Source organism: Cavia porcellus, unplaced genomic scaffold (assembly GCF_034190915.1).
Source record: "Cavia porcellus strain 051 isolate PalLab524CR breed Dunkin Hartley unplaced genomic scaffold, mCavPor4.1 scaffold_2, whole genome shotgun sequence".
In the NCBI taxonomy this organism is placed as follows: Eukaryota; Metazoa; Chordata; class Mammalia; order Rodentia; family Caviidae; genus Cavia; species Cavia porcellus.
In genome coordinates this window covers 77,603,853-77,623,863 of record NW_026947485.1, presented here as the reverse complement: position 1 = coordinate 77,623,863, position 20,011 = coordinate 77,603,853, and the positions used below count along the sequence as shown (strand labels likewise).

Here is a 20,011-nt window from a genome sequence, read left to right as displayed (position 1 = left end):
ATTGTTCCAGGCAAAGCAATTTTTCTGTTCTTTTTACGTTTAGGACGTAATGCAAATTTTGGGGAGAAGGTGGACTGTAAGGGTTCCTCACAAGATGCTTTCAATAGCTTCTCTCTTTCTCTCTCTCTGTCTTTCCCTCTCTCTTTGTCTCTGTCTACTTCTCTTGGGATTGGAGAGTGAAGAGAGGAAAGAGACATTCAGCCTTTTTATCCTTGGGACTGGGTATCATTTACTCTGAATATGAATTCATATTCTTGTTACTGTTCATAAATTTGTAATGGATCTCTTCCCTTTGTGTGTTTATTTTCTAGACATATTAAGAAGACAAGAGGAAATACTCTGTGTGGTTTTGTGCATTGTATATATGTTTGTGTCAAATTTGTTAAAGTAAGTATTTGTGTGTGTATATGGATATATGTGGGTGTGAATGTGAGCTGAGGATAAATGAGGTTGTGTATGTGCCCCTCTGTGTGTGTGAATGTGTGTGTATGTGTGTGTGTGTGTGTGTGTGTGTGTGTGTATGAACATGCAAAGTAGAGCCAGGTTTGAGTTGTGGATTCAGTTTCTAGAAAGGAATCATATATACCATCACTTCATGTTCCATGTGAAGAAACAGGCATGCATAATAAGACCTATACGCTTTTACAATTTGCCTGACAGTAATAGAGTGTAGACTTTCAATAGTCACAATAATCCTAATTGGAAGCCAATTCATGCATTGGAGGAAAAGCCCATCTATTTTTAAAGGTTGTTCCGAACAGTAGGTACTTAAGCCAAGAAGCAGTTGCTTACAAGTCACTTTGAGGTACCTGAAAGACTTAGGTTTGACAGCAAGGAGAAGATTTAACAGATGGCCAGTTCTTCCTGCCCTGTCTCCCTCAAGGATCCTGTCAAGCAATGGAAGTTTTCTATGCTTTGAATATTGTTCAGTGTCTCCCTAAACCTTGATGTCCACTAGAGATTCACAGAAGACATCACAGTGTAAGGCCAGATATAAGGTGACAGTGTTGCCAGAATGGAAAACAAGAGATAAAAAGCCTTTCTCCTCTAGACTTCAATCTTCTTGCTCCTTCCCTCTCGTCTTGGGTCTAGAGACAAGGGAAATGGCTAGAGGTTCCAGGAGTGTTAGAATTCACTGTTGGAATAGGAATGTTTGTCCTCAGGATAAGGGTAAGTTGCTGCATCATTAGACTTGACAACTCAATCCAGCCCGGGTGACAAGTGGTTCAGATCCTTCAGGAATGAAGGTATGGGTCACCCCACCAGGAGAAGAACCAAGACCTGCTGAGATGCTTGCCAGGGGTCACAGGAATACAAAATGGGTGGTGCAGCAGAAAGTGCCCCACCCACCTGAGCCAGCACACTTAGTTCCCCAGGTGACGGCACCTGCTGCAATTCTGGTTGCTTCTGTTTCTTGGAAACGGCTGATCACTGGGATGCATATCATAAGAACCAATCAAAGACAGGCAAATACTCTACCTCTGTACCCTGCACCCCTGCAACCCTATAAAAACCGCCCCGCTTGGGCCGTCAAAGCCTGACACTGGGGGAAGCAATTGATTCCTGGTCAATGCCCATCTGCCTCCAAATTCTGGGTGTCATTTTGGTATTTCTGTTTGTCGTTGCAATAGTAGGAGAAAGTAATTATAAATACCAGCTATGATCACATGATCAGTTACAGAAATAAGCACTGTAATTTTAACTTTTCTTTCCTATTTTGTTAATATCATTGTGCCTAAATACACACCTATTAGCAGATATCTTTGTTTTCCTTCTTTATAATGTATTGTTAAATTTATATTATAGGGCTGGGGATTTAGCTCAGCGGCATAAGCACCTGCGTTCAAGCAGGCAGTTGTGAGTTCGATCCCTGGTACCGATAAAAACGAAAAAGACAAAAAAAATCTATATTATAATGTTTAAAGTTATGAAATGTTAGAAGAGTAAAAATCAAAGAAAACCTTTGCCTTCTAGTCTGAAGACGGAATTAGTGTATTTCTTTGTGTATGCAAGATAGTTGTGTCACCTTAGGCATAATTACAAAGTTGCTGTTGTATTTGAAGACTAAGCATAGTTTAAGGAAATGTGTCTCGTTTCAAACTGACAAGGGGTGGATTGTGATAGCTAATTGAATGGCATAAGGAACTAGTAGATTAGTGAAGCACAGTTCTGGGTAGGTTGGGATGTAAACTCCAATCTGAAGAGAGAAGACCTATCTTGGACGCAGGTGGCAGCAACCAGTAGGCTTAGAGCCTGGATGGAGTCAAAAGAGAAAAGAGACAGAGTCTGCCCTTATGCTTACCCAGAGCAGCACCAGTCTTTCTCATTCCTTTTAGACATTCCTGTCCACTTCCTTCAGGCTTCCAGTACAAACACTTGTGGCTTCCCAGGGCAGGCTTGTATGGGCTCTGCGGTGAGTTTCAGGCCTTTGACTTCTGACTGGATCCTCTAGCTTTCCAGCATACATCGGGAGATATACATAGATGGAGACAGAGATATATATTTTTTTAATTACATCTGTTCCCCTTATGAACCCTGACTAATGTACAACCATAACGCTTATGAGACTGTGTTTTAACTGTTGACTCACCTGCTTCCTATCAGTCCCATAAGACTCTAAATTCCTTTAGGGCAGGGCCAAATTCTGCTGACCCTAAGGATGCTACCTACCCCAACTTGGTCACAAACAGTTCAGCGGGAGCCTCTGCCACTACTGGATCACTCAGACCTAGAGCAAATGATTTAAACTCCCTGACCAGCCTCAGTGTTCTCATAGGATTATGGTGAACATTACCTGAGATGATGTTTGTCAAGCAGTTGGTATTGACTCTGGAACAAATGTATAACAAAAAAGTAGTATCGCTTGTTGAACTGCGATCTCAAACTCTAAAAAGCTGGGTGATTTGGACACAAGTATTAAACTCCTAAGACTCAGCTTTTCTTTTTAATAAGTTGTTTGACCTGCAGGTTGTAGAGAAATTGGAATTGTAGCACAAACAGCACAAACAGTCCTCAAATTATTTGGGGAGCTTTTTTTTTTTTTTCCAAATCCATTTTATTTCAAGGAAAAAAGAAAAAAACTAAAACAAAATTTCCAAAGACATCAATCGAGGGCAACAATGGTACACACATTGCACATTGTGGAGAGTTTTTAAAAAGAAGAAAAAAGAAGCCAGGCATGGTGGTAGCTGTAATCCTAGCACTCCGGAGGGAAGCTGAGGCAGGAGGATCATGGTGAGTTTGAGGCCAGCCTGAGCCTTGGCTGCAAAGTGAGTTCAGGACTAGCCTGCGGTATATAGCAGAACCCTGTCTCAAAACACAAACAACAACAACAACAATGACAAAAAAAAAAAAAAAAAAAAAAAAAGGAAAAACCCCACAGATTCTAGGGCTTGGAAATGTGACTTAATGGTACAGTACATGCTTAGCACGCAGGAGGCCCTGGATTCCATCCCTATCGCACCCGTATGCGTACGCACACACCACACACGCACAGGACTCTAGGTCTGCCCCTAACCCTGTGCTTTAATCGGTAGGAGGCACTGCCCAGCAGCTTTATATCCTGACAGCTCCCCTGGTGAGTGTGATTCCAGCGGGAGGGGAGTCGCAGTGGAGAACCCCAGCTGAAGCCTCTCAATGCTCTGAGAGCTAAGCGGCCAGGATCCCCTGGAGACAGGAGATGGGGCCACTCCAGCAGCCTTGGCCACTGTGAAGTCCCCTTTGTTAGCTGAGTAGGAAGCATTACCGAGCAGGCTCACTGAGCTGGAATCCCAAGAGCGTTTGCGGATTCCTGAGTGTTTAAATTTAGCAGATTACTTCAAGCAGGAGAAACCTGGGGAACCTGAGCCCTGGGAAATAGAAACAAATGGTCCGGCTGCCCCTGCTTGCTCCAGCGGTCTGGAGTTCCTTGGGAAAAGGTGGAGGAGGGGCTTGTGTAAACTGAGTGGGGACCATGGCGACCCAGACCAGATGGCAGTGGGCACCAGTTGTAAACACTCACTGCTTCACTGCCACAGTGCTGTGCCACCTCTTCATGGCCAGGGCACGCAGTAACACCTCAGTCCCAGCTGGTTTGAAACTGGCTCGTTTGGTCTTTGGTGCATTCTGGAGGGAAAGTTTTGTGCTCGGCATTTGTTTTGTACTTATTTTGGGTACTCGGCGGGCCTTCCAGAACCAGTTAACAGTGAGCATCAAGGTATTTGATTTCCAAAACAATCTTGAGAATTGTAAAGCAGTCTTTGATCTCTGAGCCTTGGGTTCACGGCTGGGTCAATGAGCGGCCCTGTCCAGAGTGGGAAGATCCTGCACAGGCAGAGTGGCCCAGAGTTCTCCGTGGACTTGGAACTGAGGTTCTCAGTGACCCCATTACAACTGCAGGCTGCGAGCTATCGACTCCCAGTTACCTCCTGGGGCTGCCCTATCTCTGATCAGGCTACCTCTCTTCTCTTCTGGGGACCACTAACAAACACCTTTGTTTTGCCGTTGGAGGTGCTCAGTATTGGCTGGAAGCCTGGTCATTTAGGGAGGTGCTTAGCAAAAGCACCCAGTATGTCCAGGAAACCCTAACAGGGCCTGCCTGGGAGAGCAGTGTTGGCCAAATATGAGGGCCAGTGTATCAAGACGATGTGAAAGACGATACAAAGGGGAGTTGTTTCTGGCGACTCGGGCATCGATGCCCACTGCTGACCAAATAAATCATGCCTGTAATTCCTATATTCTGGGATGCCGAGGCAGGAGAATTGCAAGTTCAAGCCCAACCTGGGCAAAAAACTCAGTGACTTAGTGGGTCAGAACAATACAAAACAAAACTGGGTATTTTCACTAAGCACCACCCTGAATGACCAAGGCCCAAGCTCCTAGCTAGTACAGAGCACCACGGAGCCAGCATGGGGCCCCATGATGTGAAGCCATTTATTTTGGTGAAAAGCCAAAAGATCCAAGAGGGAAAAGGGGGCTCCTGTTGCACAAATCACCACTACAGCAAGAAGAAAGGGGAGAGGAAACACAGCGAGACAGAAGACTTCCGCTTGCTTCATTCCTCCGGCACCCCACGTGGTGCCTCCTTTCCCGGTGGAAAGGAACCCAGACTTTGGCCGAGGGAGCCAAGGCCCACACACCTTGTCCAGTTGGGCTGAGGAGAGGAGGGAGTGACCGCTGAACCTTAAACCCTGAGAAGCTCAGGAACAGGCTTGTCAATAAAGAAATTTAACTTTTCCTTTTGCCCCGTGGGTTATATAATGATTTTTTTACTAAGTTAAATTTAATTAATTTAGGGGGCTGGGGATTTAGCTCAGCGGCATAAGCACCTGCCTTGCAAGCAGGCAGTCGAGAGTTCGATCCCTGGTACTGGTAAAAAGGAAAAAGACAAAAAAAAACATTTAATTAATTTAGAGTCCTATTGTCCTGAGCTATATCCTTCCTACATTTTTGGTGTTGAAACTGTCTTTTATGAAATAGTTACCACAGTAGGGAACAGTCTACTTTGCTGTTCTGACCGGGAGAGCTAAAAGTGGATTTCCTGTGTGAAGCCCCACAACTGCCTTAGACCCACCCTGAGCCCGGGAAGCCCTAGCTTCTTTCAAGGTGCTGTGACTCCAATAGCATCAGGTGGAGGGCGCTAGAGGGCTCATGCTGAGTGGGATGAGGGTGAACATGAGAGAATCAACCCCTAAAGTTAGGCTTTACCCTTCTCTCCCCCAAAAAAGTTCATGTCGAAAGAAAAGAGCCATTGATGTTTTGGTTTTATTACACATTATTATCTTTTTTGTTTGTTTGTTTTTTGTTTTTTGTCTTTTTCCTTTTTACTGGTACCAGGGATCGAACTCACGACTGCCTGCTTGCAAGGCAGGTGCTTATGCCGCTGAGCTAAATCCCCAGCCCCCACACATTATTATCTTCACCTTTTAAAAAGCAAAACTCCCTGATTGATGTGTTTTGAAAATTTTTTTTCTCTTTGAAATAAAACGGATTTTAAAAAAATAAAAATAGGGGCTGGGGATTGAGCTCAGTGGCATAAGCGCCTGCCTTGCAAGCAGGCAGTCGTGAGTTCGATCCCCAGTACCGATAAAAAGGAAAAAGATAAAAAAATAAAAATAAAAACAACAATGAGGAAACTAAGTACTTGGGTGTGATGGGGCACGCCTGTAGTCCCAGCACTCAGGAGGCTGAGGCAGGAGGGTCACAATGAATAGAGGCCAGCCTGGACTTCAGATTGAGTCCAGAGCAAGGCCAGCCTGGGCCAGATCCTGTCTTACACAAAGGTGGGGAGACCAAGACCTGAAGGTATAAGTGATCTGCCCTAGTTAGCAGCAGGGCCTGTTGCTGAAGCCAGCAAGGCTTGGCTGTGGAATCCATGCTCTTAATCCTCACACCCACAGCCTAGGTAAGGAGCAGCTCGAGGCTTTGCTGGTGAGGCGGGGTCTATTTTTAGCCTCTGATTCCACAGGCTGAGAGTGCCTGGGGACCACGCTGGCTGATCTGTGTGGGGCCCTGTCAGTGATGCTCTCTGGGTGTCCCCAGAGCTCCTCAGGAACCAGAGCCAGGTGCAACAACAACAGTGAACTTCGGATAAGGCTCACTGGCCCTCCAATGTGCAATCTGAGAGGCCCTCTAGAGCCTGCTCTGATAGTTTAACCAAACCTCTTTCCTCCAATGGGAGACCTACACGCAGTTAATGTAGGCTTACCCATATAGCAACGTGTCTGTGTACCTACACTCACACACCCATGTGGAAACCCTTCACAGGCAGTACAGGGGCCTCCTCTCATTTCCCATGCTGACCTGAGTCTCTGTTTGGTGCCCTAGAACTTGGAGGAACACAGCTTTTGGTTTTTGTTTTAAAACGTCTTTATTTTATTAATACATTTTAGACATCTGTAATGATTGTGCTATCAGAGGGAGTTTGTACCTATACTTCTTTTTTCTCGTTCCCCTCCATAGAGGGGTGGTTTGAAAACCATTGTTCCAAGCCAGGTTTTCCTGAAGCCTGTCCTGCAAAAAAAAGGTTGATCCCGTAAGATGCTTTCTAGAAAAAAGAAAAAAAAAAAACAAGTTTTTTTTTTTGTGTGTGGTAAATATTGAGAATATTTTTTTTTTTTTGTGGTAAAAGTTGAGAAACGCTGGCCATGCTTGGTTTTATAACCACTTGCTAGCATTTTTTTTTATTTTAAAGGGGGTAAAATTAAGCACAACAAAACAGAACAAAATAGGACATAAGAAACAATATAAGAGATACAAATTTCAAAGCTAGACGACCTGAGATCTTCACTGTCTATCATATTGTCTCTTATTGTCTTCCAAATAGTTGTCCATGTCTTCGCATACAGAGAATTCATACAAAACAACATAGTATAAAACTGATCCAAACAGAATGAGGAAGGCGTTTTAGGTCTTCAGACCCAGACAGTAGGGAAGTCACTAACGGCTGTCTTAGAGTCTCTCATTCTCTTCAAAATAGCTGTCCATACTTTCATGTATATTGAAGTTCAAAAAAACAAAACAGGCAAGTGGGGAGGGGTTGCTTGGTTTTCTGGCACTCCAGGTCCCAGCATGGCGCGGGTCCCAGTAAACTCAGGTGGCTGCTGTCCTGGGCCGTCGTTGCCACTTGCTAGCATATTAAAGGCTCTAAGAAGCCCTGAAGGTGGAGAAACCACCCTTAGTCTGCAATTTCCCTTAAAAGGATGGATGAATTATGTGACGGTCATACAACAGCTTACAACAGAGCCATGGAAACAAAACAACAGCTACCTACGGACACATTTTACCAATAGGTTAGCGGGGAGAGACTGATAGGACCATTCCCATAAAACTCAGAGACAGGCAAAGCCCAGCATCTTTGGAGCTGCACTGTGAGTAATTACTCATGGAGAGTGAAGTGCTGGCTGGGAGGAGGAGGAGGTGGCTTAGAAGGCTCTGGCTGTAGCTTCGTTTTGACCCGTGTGGTGTGCTTAATCCACGAGAATGACCTGTGCAGGTGTGTGTGCATGGTTTAGGTCTAAAATGTCTCTCAAAAGTCTCATGGGTTTGGGAGTGACTGAGTGCCAGAGGCGCTACACTCTTGGGCGACTGACCCACTGCAGAACTCCCAGCTGGACGTGTGGTTGGACAGTCCTAGGGGAAGCATTCGCCAGGGGCGTCGCCTCCAAGGGTATGTTCTTTTTTATTTTTTGTCTTCTGGAGACAAGGTCTCACTAGCAACAGTTCAGGTTGGCTTTGAACTGGCTTTGTAGCTGGCCTCAGCTTCAAAGTCCTCAGCCTCTCAGGGGCTGGGACTACAGGCATGCGCAACCCTGCCTACCGAGGGTGTACTCTTGACCTGGCTGTTCCCTTTGCTGAGGTGGACAACTTTCCTGTCACATTGTTCCACCATGCCTTCCTGTGTTAGAGCTAGCTTGCCATACACAGAACTGTCCCAAAGTGTGAGTGTTATTTTTTTGTGGCTTCTGAGACAGGCTCTCTCGATGTAATTCAGGCTGGCTTTGAACTCAGTGTGTAGCCCAGGCTGGCCGGGAACTCATGGCAATGCTCTTACCTCAGCTTTCTGAATGCTGAGACTACAGATATGTGCTGCCACACCCAGCAACTACGAGCCAATTTAACTTCTTCTCTTTTAAATCGTAAGAACTAGGTGTTTTGTGCCAGAGATAGATTCTAAATTTTAAAAAAAGAAAAAGGAACTGAGAGTGGCGGCACACACTTGTAACCCTAGCACTCAGGAGGCTGAGGCAGAGGCTATCCCGGTCTATACAGTGAGTTTAAGGCCAGCTGGAACTATGTAGGGAGACTCTGTTTTGCCCCCTCCCCCGCAAAAAAAAAGGAAAACAAAAAACACAGAAACAGTGAAAGGACCAAAAACATATACATAAGTTTAGCTCTAAAATTTTTTGTAATTTGCATTTTTTTTTTTTTTTTTTTTTTTTGAGACAGCTCCAAACAATAACACTATGCTTCCTCTCCGGGTCTCCTTTTTATGCTGGCAGCCATCCTCAGGTGGGTCGTCCACGTGCAGCACCATGCTGATTCAGTTCAGCTCTTGTTACCAGTTTTCAGTACACCTCAGACCTGTATTATGAGCGCTGCAGGTGTCAGGTAAGGGAAGATCCAGCTTGTGGTGGGTTGGGCAGCTGAGTCGTGGGCACTACACTCTGTTCCTGCCGACAAAATGCAGCCACTGAGAGTGAGCATCTGACACCTGAATGGAATGGCAGCTCTGGATGGGAGGTGACAAAGGACTTACAATTCCTGACCCTGCAGCTGTGGCCACTTTCTTTGAGTCAGTAGTGTAACATTTGCAGTACTCAAGAGATTGCTGTTCAGACAAGAAAAAAACCTACAAACAGGCAGTTGTTGCCAGGGCAGCAGGCAACAGAAGGTGGCTGTGACTGCCTGCTACCATGGTAACGCTGATAGCTGTACAAGCAGGCTTGAGGTGCATAGCTGACATTGTCACCAGTGTTAGATTTATCTGGGGTTCTATTTAAATCTTGAATTTCCAGGACACATGACCTCAGGTTCACAGTTTGTAGGAGTGGGATAGGATCTGGAATCTGCCTTTGAGCAATACCCCAGGCAACATGTAAAAAGTCTCCAATGCCATTAATATTTGAGGACCACTAACTGAAGAAAACCACATCTCTGGTAAGAATCCCAATATAAATCTCTCACATATTTGGTCTGAGAACCAGAGCTACTTTCTTGGTTACAAAGACTGAACCTTAAAAAGATAGAGGTTATATATTCTACTAGGAATTTATCATGATAAATATCTAAGTCTTCCCAAGTGTTAAGTATTTAAATAGGCTTTTCAACATTTCTGTAAGAAAGGTTGGGAATTTAGCTCAGAGGTAGAGTTCCTAACATGTGGGAGGCCCTGGGTTGGATCCCCAGTAGCCCACTTCCTCCCCTCAAAAAAAAAGATTGTATCGGTACATTCCCCTAATAACATCACAGAGCTATCACACTGTAGCGATTTGGGGTTCCCCAAGTAAATCCCTCCCAGTTGGGAATGCTGCTTCAGATTACTGCGGAGGACTGACGTCCAAGAAGGGGTCACCACTGACCAGTACTGGAGAGGGTGGCTGAGATGTAGGGCTAAGTTCCAGTTATGCTGAAAGGCAGCACAGTTTCTCGGTAGGTGGGACCAACCCCAACACAGGTTTGGGATATTTCTGAAAATCTTGGTTGCCCCAGCAGCAGCTGCTGATGGGAGTGTCTTCCCATCCCTCCTGTGGGTAAGAGCTAGTAAGTTCATGATCAAAGTGTGGTTTTATGTTTCCCTAACTGTACTTGTCCCTCAAGGTCTGGGTGGCTTCCAGTGTGCTAGTGGCAGTGGGCATCTTAACTGCCACCTCGCACCTGTTCCTCAGCCCTGCTCCCTGTTAGAAACCCCAGGTTTGCTCAGGTACCTCTCCAGCCCCGACCTGGCCTACCATCTGATTAGTCCCTGTGTGACCCTTCCTTGGCCAGCCCTTTTAAATGTTTTTTATTTTGAAATAGGGTCCTACTTAGTTGCCCAGCCCAACTCATGCCTCCTACTTCAGTCTTCCAAGCAGCCAGGACTACGATGCTCATCGCCTCGAGAGCTGCAAGGCAGACAGATGAAAGACAGATGCTGGTTACGTAATCATTTATCCACTATACGTTTGAACTTCCCCATGGCTTAAGCCTTTTTTAACAGGGTTTTCTGTCTCTTGCAATGAAGTTTCCTAATGTCTATGGTGGCTGGCTTACCTCGCATTTTTGTCTTTTGTAATGTATATGCAAAAAATAAAAGACCAAAGAAAGAAGACCATGGTTTGGGGTTTGAGGAATTGATGGTCCACAGAATAAGATCTGCATCTCCCTTCTGTATAAACAACTTTTGTTCCCACTAGGGTCCAGGTCCAGAAAAAAAATTCATTAAGTCAACTTTTATTTCCATTTCTTATCTCAAAAATGTATTCGTTTAGTTCCTGTGAACAGGCAAATTGTCTGCTGAGGTTGATGTGGGATGCCAAAGTGAGAAAATCAAGTCAATGAGGAAATGGTTTCATTTCTTTTTTTTTTTTTTTTTTTTTTTTTTGTCTTTTTCATTTTTATCGGTACCAGGGATCGAACTCACGACCGCCTGCTTGCAAGGCAGGTGCTTATGCCGCTGAGCTAAATCCCCAGCCCAATGGTTTCATTTCTAATAAGGGAAAGCCTACACTTCTTAAATACAGGTGAGTGTGCTCTCGAATCCTGACAGTAGCAAGCTTCAGACGTTGGCTTTGGTGTGGGTACTGTTTAACCAGAATGGGGAAAGGACCCAGTGAGGGTGAAAGCTGTGACAGAGACCTGTAGGCGCTGGACGTATGCTTCATGTTAAGTCCTTCGTGTTACCTTTCTTCCTTTCTCTCTTTATCTGTGACAGGGTCTCCACATAATTCTGTCTGGGCTGGAGCGTCCTGTGTACCCCTAGCTGGACTCAAGCTGGTGGTGCTTCTCCTCTCTCAGCCCTAGAGTGCTGGGATCACAGGCCACTGAACCCGGCTCTACCACTCAGTTAGATGGCCATCTAGAGACTGAGGCTGGAGTGATTGGTGATATCAGTTTGAGACTGACAAGAAATGCCTTATTCATTTTTCCCTGTGCTAGTGGGGGCTGGGGGGGACTAGGCTGACAGCTGGCGTGCCCCACCCTACTCCCCTTTTTTCCCCCTTGGCCTGGGACTTGCCTCAGAGTCCTGTCTGACTATGTAGTGTCTCTTCTCTGGCTATCGACTGCCATTCTCTACTCCAACATGACTCTAGAATATTTGAGGCCAGAGAGGGCACCCTGGAGTGGCTAAGATCAGGAATGGGGGCCCTATTTGCACGCCCACTATGCACAGCAGACCTTCCAGAAGATTCCCTGGTTTCAACTCTCACCCTTACTGAAACAGGTCTGCAGTGGCTGCATAAGTAATGCTTGAGGAACTTGAGTTTTAGCCTCTGAGGGGTCCCTCCTGTGTGCTGACCACAGAGACTCACTTCAGGCTTCCTGTAAACCTGCTCATAATGCATTTCTCAGGTAGTGTGGCCTCCAAAAGCCCTGTCAATCTACATTGACTTTTATCCTGAGCAGTGTGGACAGAGTGCAGACACGGCTGTGAACATTAATGAGCTCTAGAGACCAGGGGCCACCAAAGAATGGTGGCAGAGACCAACCCCTCAGCAAGGTTGACTTATGAGGTCCTACTAATGCTGGACTTCTGGGGTGCTAGAGTCTCCTTCTAAAGCTGATTTGTGGGTTCTTTCTATCCCAAAAGAGAACCATATGAAACAAACACGAATGGTGGCAGCTTCACATTTACTAAGGGTAGGAAAATACCCTTAGTCGGCAGAGGTTGAGCCAAGGAGAAAAAGAGGGAAAGGAAAACACCCCCGACAGTGTGGGGCGGGCTGCTGTGCAGAGACATGGGAGTGCTGTTTTACGCTTCCCACACTGCATTATGTTCAGGTCCGTCTATCAAAAAGCTGTGCTGGTTCTTTTGAGCAGCCCACATGCAGGGCTCTGAGAATTGCTCTGTTTGTGGGCAGAGATCTTATTTCGCCTCCTTTCCCCACTATCCTATCTTTCTGTCTCACTATGGTGCCCAGCACAAGCCAGCATTGGATGTGACTGGCATGGGACTGTGATAGCCAGCTGTGGCAGTGACCGGCAGCTGGCTGCATCGGTTCCTGGCATCCAACATTACCTGGTATCATGTGGTGACAGACTTTGCTAACAGCGGCACTTTGCTGATTCACGGTCTTCATCTGAATGGAACCAAACAACCCTCGGCTGGTAGGCCACAAATTCTATCTGGAAGCAAACTGCACTATTGTCTTGCTCAGGTTTCAGCAGCTACAAGAAACATCTGAAGCAGGACAGAAACTGTAAGAATGACAGCCTTGGGCTGATTCCTTTAAAAAATGTAACTAAGGAAGAAGCCAGGCCCTGAGGTGCCACTGCTCCACACCTCTGTGCCACCCTGGGAACTTTAGATCAGTGGAACCTAGGTGCTGAGCCCAATCACCTACACCACAGGATGGGCAGCCAGTGCAGGGAACACCTGGGACGCAGCAACCAGCAAATGGTAGTGGAACACAGGCAAATGTCAAGAGGAAGGAGCAGGGTGTGCAATCCAGTCCTCCAGCCCACCCAGAGCAGGTCCAACAGACACAGACACAAAAGAAATTAGAAGTCACGTACCTGAAATCTCTGAAATGATAGCAATGGAAGTAAAGAGACAACTTAGTGCTATATTGCTTAATTTCGCATGCCTACATCTGGTAGTCTGAGCAACTATTTAGAGGATAACAATGTGCAATACAGTAGCTACTGTTGATTTCCTACTGTTCTGTTTTTGAAATCCAATTGTTCTCATTGTTTTGTTTCATTTTATTGTTTTGTTTGCTTTATTCTCTTTAAAATAAAAAATGTAATTAAATGTAGAGCATTGGCTGGGTATGAAGCTCAGCTGTAGGATGCTTGCCTTGCTTGCATGTACAAGACCCTGGACTTAACCCCAGCATTACAAACAATTTAAAAAATTTTAAAAAGTACAGTATTGTAAAAGGCATTAAAAGGGGCTGGGGATTTAGCTCAGCGGCATAAGCGCCTGCCTTGTAAGCAGGCAGTCGTGAGTTCGATGCCTGGTACCAATAAAAAGGAAAAAGACAACAACAACAAAAAAAAGGCATTAAAATAAAATCTGGTCACAAGCCCATCATAGATTTAGTAATAAATTAATTTAAAAATACATGTGAAATCCTCCATGTGCCAGACTTTGTCAGTAGACAGGATGGACATTATCCCTGTCCTCCTGCAGCTGACAGCCATGTGACAAGATGCATCTAAAGACAGTTTGCTCAAATACTGACATGTGGTAAGTTAGGGGAGGCAAAGGAAGATACAGGGTCACACAGAAGACTTAACAGGAAATTTCTCTTAGTTGGATGTCCTAGTTACTTTCTTGTTGCTGGGACACAATGCTGGATAACCGCAGCTCTAAGAACAGACTTATTTTGGCTGACACTGTGTAGAGGTTTCAGTCCATAGTCAGCTGGCTCCAAGGCAGGGTGGCATGGCAGAGGGGCATCACAGAGGAGAAACAGCTCGTGGAATGGCTGCAGAAGGCAGTAACAGTGAAGAGAGGGGCAGAGAGGAGATAAATTCTTCCATTCCATGACCCTGATGACACACCTCTTCTGACCAGATCCCGCTTTGTTTTTTTTTTTTGGTTTTGTTTGTTTGTTTGTTTTTGGTACTGGGAATTGAATTCAAGACCTCACACTTGCCAGGCAGGCACTGTACCACTGAGCTAAATCCCCAGACCCTACCTCTTGACTAAGTCAGTTATAAATTCAGTGGTGAACTAATCCATTGAACAGTGTCACACCACTGCGATCCAATTACGTTTCCCAAAGTACTACACTTGATCTTAGCCAAAAGGACGAGAAGCGATACTTCCCAAAGTACTGCCTATGAGTACATTGCATGAGATTTTGCAGAAACAGCTGGGTAGAAACCAGAACAGTGGGCGAGGAATTGAGGAAGTAACATGTGGTTCAAGCCTTCAGAGTGGGTAAGACTAAGAAGCTGTGTTGGTCTGTGCCTAGATCTCCAATCCCCCAAAATGGTACGTGGCGAAGGCCCAAAGGAATGAGACAAGTGGCATGATTCTTAGGGTTGCAGGAGGACTGAAATCCTCGGCAGAGCTAACTCTGCTAGCTGAGTGGCCGACTGACCCTGGGCAGCCCACATTTAATCAGAACAAGCAAGGAGCTGAGTGGTAAACACAGAAAACATGAGCAGGATCTTGGGAGGGGTCCTTGAACCCCTCAGAGCAACAGAGGATGCCAATTAAGGAAAACTACCCAGAAAGTCTCCAGGGGCTTCAGTTGTGGCCTGTCTTGCCCCCTGAGGTGTCTCCTTGTTCTCAGTTTGGCAGTGCTGGGCCATGCCACAGCCCTGTACGTGTACTCAGCTTCAACGGCTCCAACAAAGGTTAAGAGCGTTTCACCTAGAGAAAGCAGTATCTGCTGACTAGGAAAACGAGGAGTTGAGGTGAACACGGAGAAAACTGTCTTATTTGTGTATTTGACTCTTTTTTAAAAGTTAAGAAATATTTTTTTAAATGGGGTGTGGTGACACATGCCATAAGTTCCAGGCCAACCTGGGCCACAGAGGGAGTTCAAGACCAGCTCAAACTCCCTAGCAAGAACTCTGTCTCACAAAACAAGTGCACACACATTTTTTTTACTGTAGTGAAACATATGTAATGTGAAATTTGCCACGTTCACTGTTTTAGCAATGCAACCCAGGGGCATTAGTTACGTACGCAGTGTTGTGCAACCAGGGTCACAATTTCATCACCCTAACCAGAAACTTGAAACAATTAAGCAATAACTGCCCATCCCTCTCCGCTTCCTGTCCTGTGAGTTTGCCTGTTCTAGCTATTTCATGCGAGTGGAATCATACAGCATTTGTCTTTTTGAGCCTGGTTTCTTTTGCTTTTGTTTTCGAGGTCCATTCAAACTGTAGCATATGTCACAACTTACTCCTTTTTATCATCCATTTTGTTGCATACATCAGAACTTTTTTATTTCTTGTTTTCTGAAGCAGGATCTTACTACGTAGTGCAGGCTGCCCTTGGACTCACTTATGTAGCCCAAGCCGGCCTTGAGCTCACAGTAATCCTCCTGCCTCAGCCTCCTGAGGGCTGGGATTTCATTTCTTTTATGACTGAAAAATACTCCCTTGTATGTATATACCATATATATATATTTTAAATCATATTTTATTTACCTACTCCCAATATACACTTGAGTTGTTTCCAGTTTTTTTTAAAGTAGTACTGGGAATTGAGCTCAAGTTACATCCCTGAACTTTTTAAAATTTTAAAATTTTGAAACAGGGTCTTGCTAAATTACCTAGAGTGGCCTTGGACTTGCAGTCCTCCTGCCCCAGCCTGCCAAGTGCCTGGGATTATGAGCCTGGCTGTTTCCATCCCTGGGCTAATAGGAACATCATTCTGAACACTGGATACAAGTACCTATTGGAGTCTTTGTTTTCAATTCCTTTTTGGATATCTTCCTAGAAATCGGATTGTCAGGTCATATGGTTATTTTACATTTAACATTTTGAGAAATTTCTAATCTGTTTTTTAGCATGATTTACATCATTTTACACTCCGTCCATTAGTGCCTAAGGGTTTGTTTCTCCATATCCATCAGCGCTGTGTATGCATTTGCCTTTTCCTCTTTGTTTTTGGGGAGGCTATAACCATGTCTATATCACAGTATCTCTCCGTGTTTAATTCTGACTCTTATCTCACTAAGACCCCATCTCTGCTGAGACTCTCACAAGTGTCTGACTTCCTAAATAAATGCAATTTTAAGGCAAGGTAAGACTAGGGGATCAATCTGAATCTCCAGTGTCTACCACCTGGCAGGTATTCAAGAAATAAATGATTGCCAGCTGTGGTGCCACTTGCCTGAAATCCCAGCACTCAGGAGGCTGAGGCAGGAGGATCACCACGAGTCTGAGGCAAGCTGGGCTACAAAATGAGTTCCAAGCCAGCCCAAACCTCATCATGAGGCCCTGTCTAAAATAAGATTGTGCCAAAGGTTGCAGATCCTGTTTAACTCATGCTAACAGTCCCAGTAGACAAGTGTCTGAGATATTTGCCTGATCCTAAGGAATTACTTTTCCTGCTGTGTGAGGGAATTGGTTGGTGGGTGTCATTAAACACTGGGGCCAGGGCCAGGGTGTAGCTCAATGGTAGAGTACGTGCGCGTGGCCCTGGGTTTGATCCCAGCATTGGAAACAACAGAACAAAACTGTGACTCTGATCTCTGCCCTGTCTTTGCTCTGGTCCCGTGAGTTTCTCTCCACTGCACTTAGTGAGTTCCTGGCTATCAATCACTATACTTACAGCATTCTGCCAACTCTGGCCTGACCTCCTCCTGGGACCATTTTCCCACCTGCCTTCTTCTTCATTAGGCTTCTAGTTATTCCACAGATGCAGGAGCCATTCTCTGCATTCGGGTCTTTGTGTCTTTGGCTCCTTTTTATAGGAATTCCTCACTCCTCCAAATCTGCCCCTTGCTTACTTTGCTGCCTTAGTCCTTCTCACCCTGGTCTTGCTGAGATCAGTTTCCTTAGGAAAATGTCTCCTGACCCTCTTCCCACTCCTATGTTTCCCCCTCATAGTATCTTTTTCCTTTTCTGCATAGAAAATGGAAGAAAAATAACTATTTGTGTATTTGGAATTCACCTTCTAAATAACAAACTCTATCAGACAGAAATCCATGTTTATATTCATCAGTATTAGGCATACGGTAGTATTTATATATTTTTTTTTACACTTTTTTTTTTTTTCTTTTTATGGGTACCGGGGATCGAACTCATGACCGCCTGCTTGCAAGGAAGGCGTTTATGCTGCTGGGCTAAATCATATTAATCACATTTTTGTTGCTGGGACAAGCTACCTTACACATGAAATTTAAAAGAGAAAAATATTTATTTCAGAGGTTTCAGTCTATGATCAGCTGGCTCCAAGGCAGGAATGGCATGGTGAACAGCAGAAGAAAACTGTTCACATATGGGGTTCATGAAGCAGAGAGCCTGGAAAGAGAGCCAGAAGAAGGGCCAGGGACAAGAGAAGGGGCCAGGTCAGCTCCTGGTGTGACCACCTTCACTAACTAGGTCCTACCTCTTAACAGCACATTCAGCTATGAACTCATCAATTGATTAATCCACTGATTAGCATAACATCCCTCCCTCTTCCAAAATCTACATGATATCTATCATTCTACAACTTGCTATTTTCATAGTAACCTACCAAGTAGGGTATGGTGGTATATGTTTATAATCCCAGATACTGAGGAGGTTGAGGTAGGAGAATTCAGCACCTTACACCCTAATTCAAAATAAATACAAAGAGCTCAGCAGTAGAACATCCCTGGGTTTGATCTCTAGTATAGAAAAAAATTGATCTCTATATCTATACCTATCTATGTAGAGTCTGCAAAAAACATATACACATTTCAGGAAAAGAAAAATAGTATGCTTTTTCAACAGATGGTGTCATCCTCGTATGGCGGACCTTACAGGATGTTTGCTGTGGTCACATGGCTCTTGACCGTCTCTGGGTGAGGGCTGTGAAGAGTGACGAGAAGATGAGGAAGACAAGATAATGGAAAGCTGGGATCAGGTGGAGTCTTCTGTCTAGATGGGAGCAAAGGAACTGCTCAACCACTGCAGTGCGTTTATTTACACATTCAGCAGATTGATGTCATATGACCCCTCCGCCCCTTTGCCTAGCAACCTGCCTGCATGGTAGTCTAAGGGCTTGGTGTTTTCTGGACTGGAGTGGCTTGTTCACATGGTGCACCTCTGGCGCTTTTTGTTCTTGGGTTGGCCTTGGCCCATCCCTGCACATGTGATCAATTTCCAGCTTCAGTTGCTCCCCACAGATGTTGTATATTGCAAAGAACCCACTACACTGTCAATTCTTAGAGAAGAAATTCAAAATGCATGCAATCTCAATGGGCCAAGATTATGCGAACAGCATCTGGCAATACTAATAAAGATGTGGAAGCTAATAGCCACCACTTTGAGCACCTCTTGTGATTGTAGAAGCCAGAGGTAATTTATAATTACTCTCACGATGTCTTAGTAAGGTTACTGTTAAAATATTTATACAGTTTTTTTTGAAGTGTGTACACTTTTTTTTGGTGTTCTTTGTGTATCTATATGTCTCTAACTTGATCTATCTATCTTGATATTAAGGTCATGTTTATTTGCAGTACTGAGGATTGAACCAGGGCCTATGCCCTAAACTACATCCCCAAACTGTTTTCTTGAGGCTAGACCTTCCTAAGTGTTATAGCTTAAGTATACACCCTCCTCCCCCACCTCAGGTGCTCATAGTTAGGGATTTGGGGAGGTGACTGGACCATGGAAGTGTGACATTGGGTCATGGTGTATGCCCTAGTGGCACCTCAATTCAGGATCCCTTTTGTTTATGAACAATTTGTTTCACGAACAGAAGCATTTGGTGAAATTTTGTTTTTGTTTGCAAATTCCACATCAGGTGATGAACATGACACTGATCCTCTTTCTTGCATGAATCTGAACATGACCGTGGCCATTGTGAACGGAAATACCACTGTACTGGAGCCACCTACTGATGGGTTCATAGTGGTGCTGAGCAATGGAGCCTGGTGGGAGGAGGCGGCCCCTGGTCCATGGCCTGCAGGGTACATAACCCTCCTCTTCCCTTGGGTCCCTCAGTGCTTCCTGCTTGCTGCTATCTGCTTCCTTCCTGCCATGCTGTGAGCTGTTCTTACTCTGCGATGCCCCTCTGCCACACCACACTGCCTTGCAGTCAGCTGACTATGGGCTGAAATAAGTCTTTTCTCCTTTAACTTGGGGTGTTAGGCATTTTGGCTCAGCAACAAGAAAAAGTCACTAAGATACCTGGCTCATTTGATTTTGTTTCTTTTTTTCTTTTTATTGGCTCATTTGATTTTTAAAATTATTATTTTTCATTATTTTGGGAGACTTTTGTATTATAAAAAGAATTAATGAGGAAGTATAAAGAAAATATCTGAAGTCTTATCACTGAGAGAAAACCATTGTCAATAAATGCAGTCACGTACTTCCTGCCATGCTTTTGTGTGTACTTTTTTTTTTGTTGCTGTCGCACAATTTGAGATCACAGTGCATTTGTGTCATGCACAAATGCAATTGGTACCAGTCTAAGGGAAAAAGAAACCTTTTAAAAATGCACTTGGTAGGGGCTAGGGATTTAGCTCAGTGGCATAAGCGCCTGCCTTGCAAATAAGCAGTCATGAGTTCAATACCCGGATAAAAAGACCAAAAAAAAAAAAAAATGCACTTGGTGTAAGATGGTATTAAGATAGCTTTCAACCCTTCCAATGTTTTGACCACGTACCCTGTACCCTGAAAAGTGCGGTTAGGGGAGAGGTGCAGCCTGCCTCCTGTAAATCCTAGTGGAGGT

At 44.8% G+C, this 20,011-nt stretch overlaps 1 protein-coding gene and 1 long non-coding RNA gene across 2 annotated transcripts in view; both read left to right on the top strand.

The window, feature by feature from the left end:
• Positions 1-20,011, top strand: part of Nt5c2 (5'-nucleotidase, cytosolic II) — a 173,404-nt gene that overhangs the window by 43,513 nt on the left and 109,880 nt on the right. The gene's annotated exons all lie outside the window — the stretch shown is intronic.
• LOC134475197 (uncharacterized) lies at positions 8,623-19,656 on the top strand. Its single transcript, XR_010046206.1, has 3 exons — positions 8,623-9,636; positions 11,086-11,198; positions 18,067-19,656. It is a non-coding gene; the product is annotated as an uncharacterized LOC134475197 (long non-coding RNA).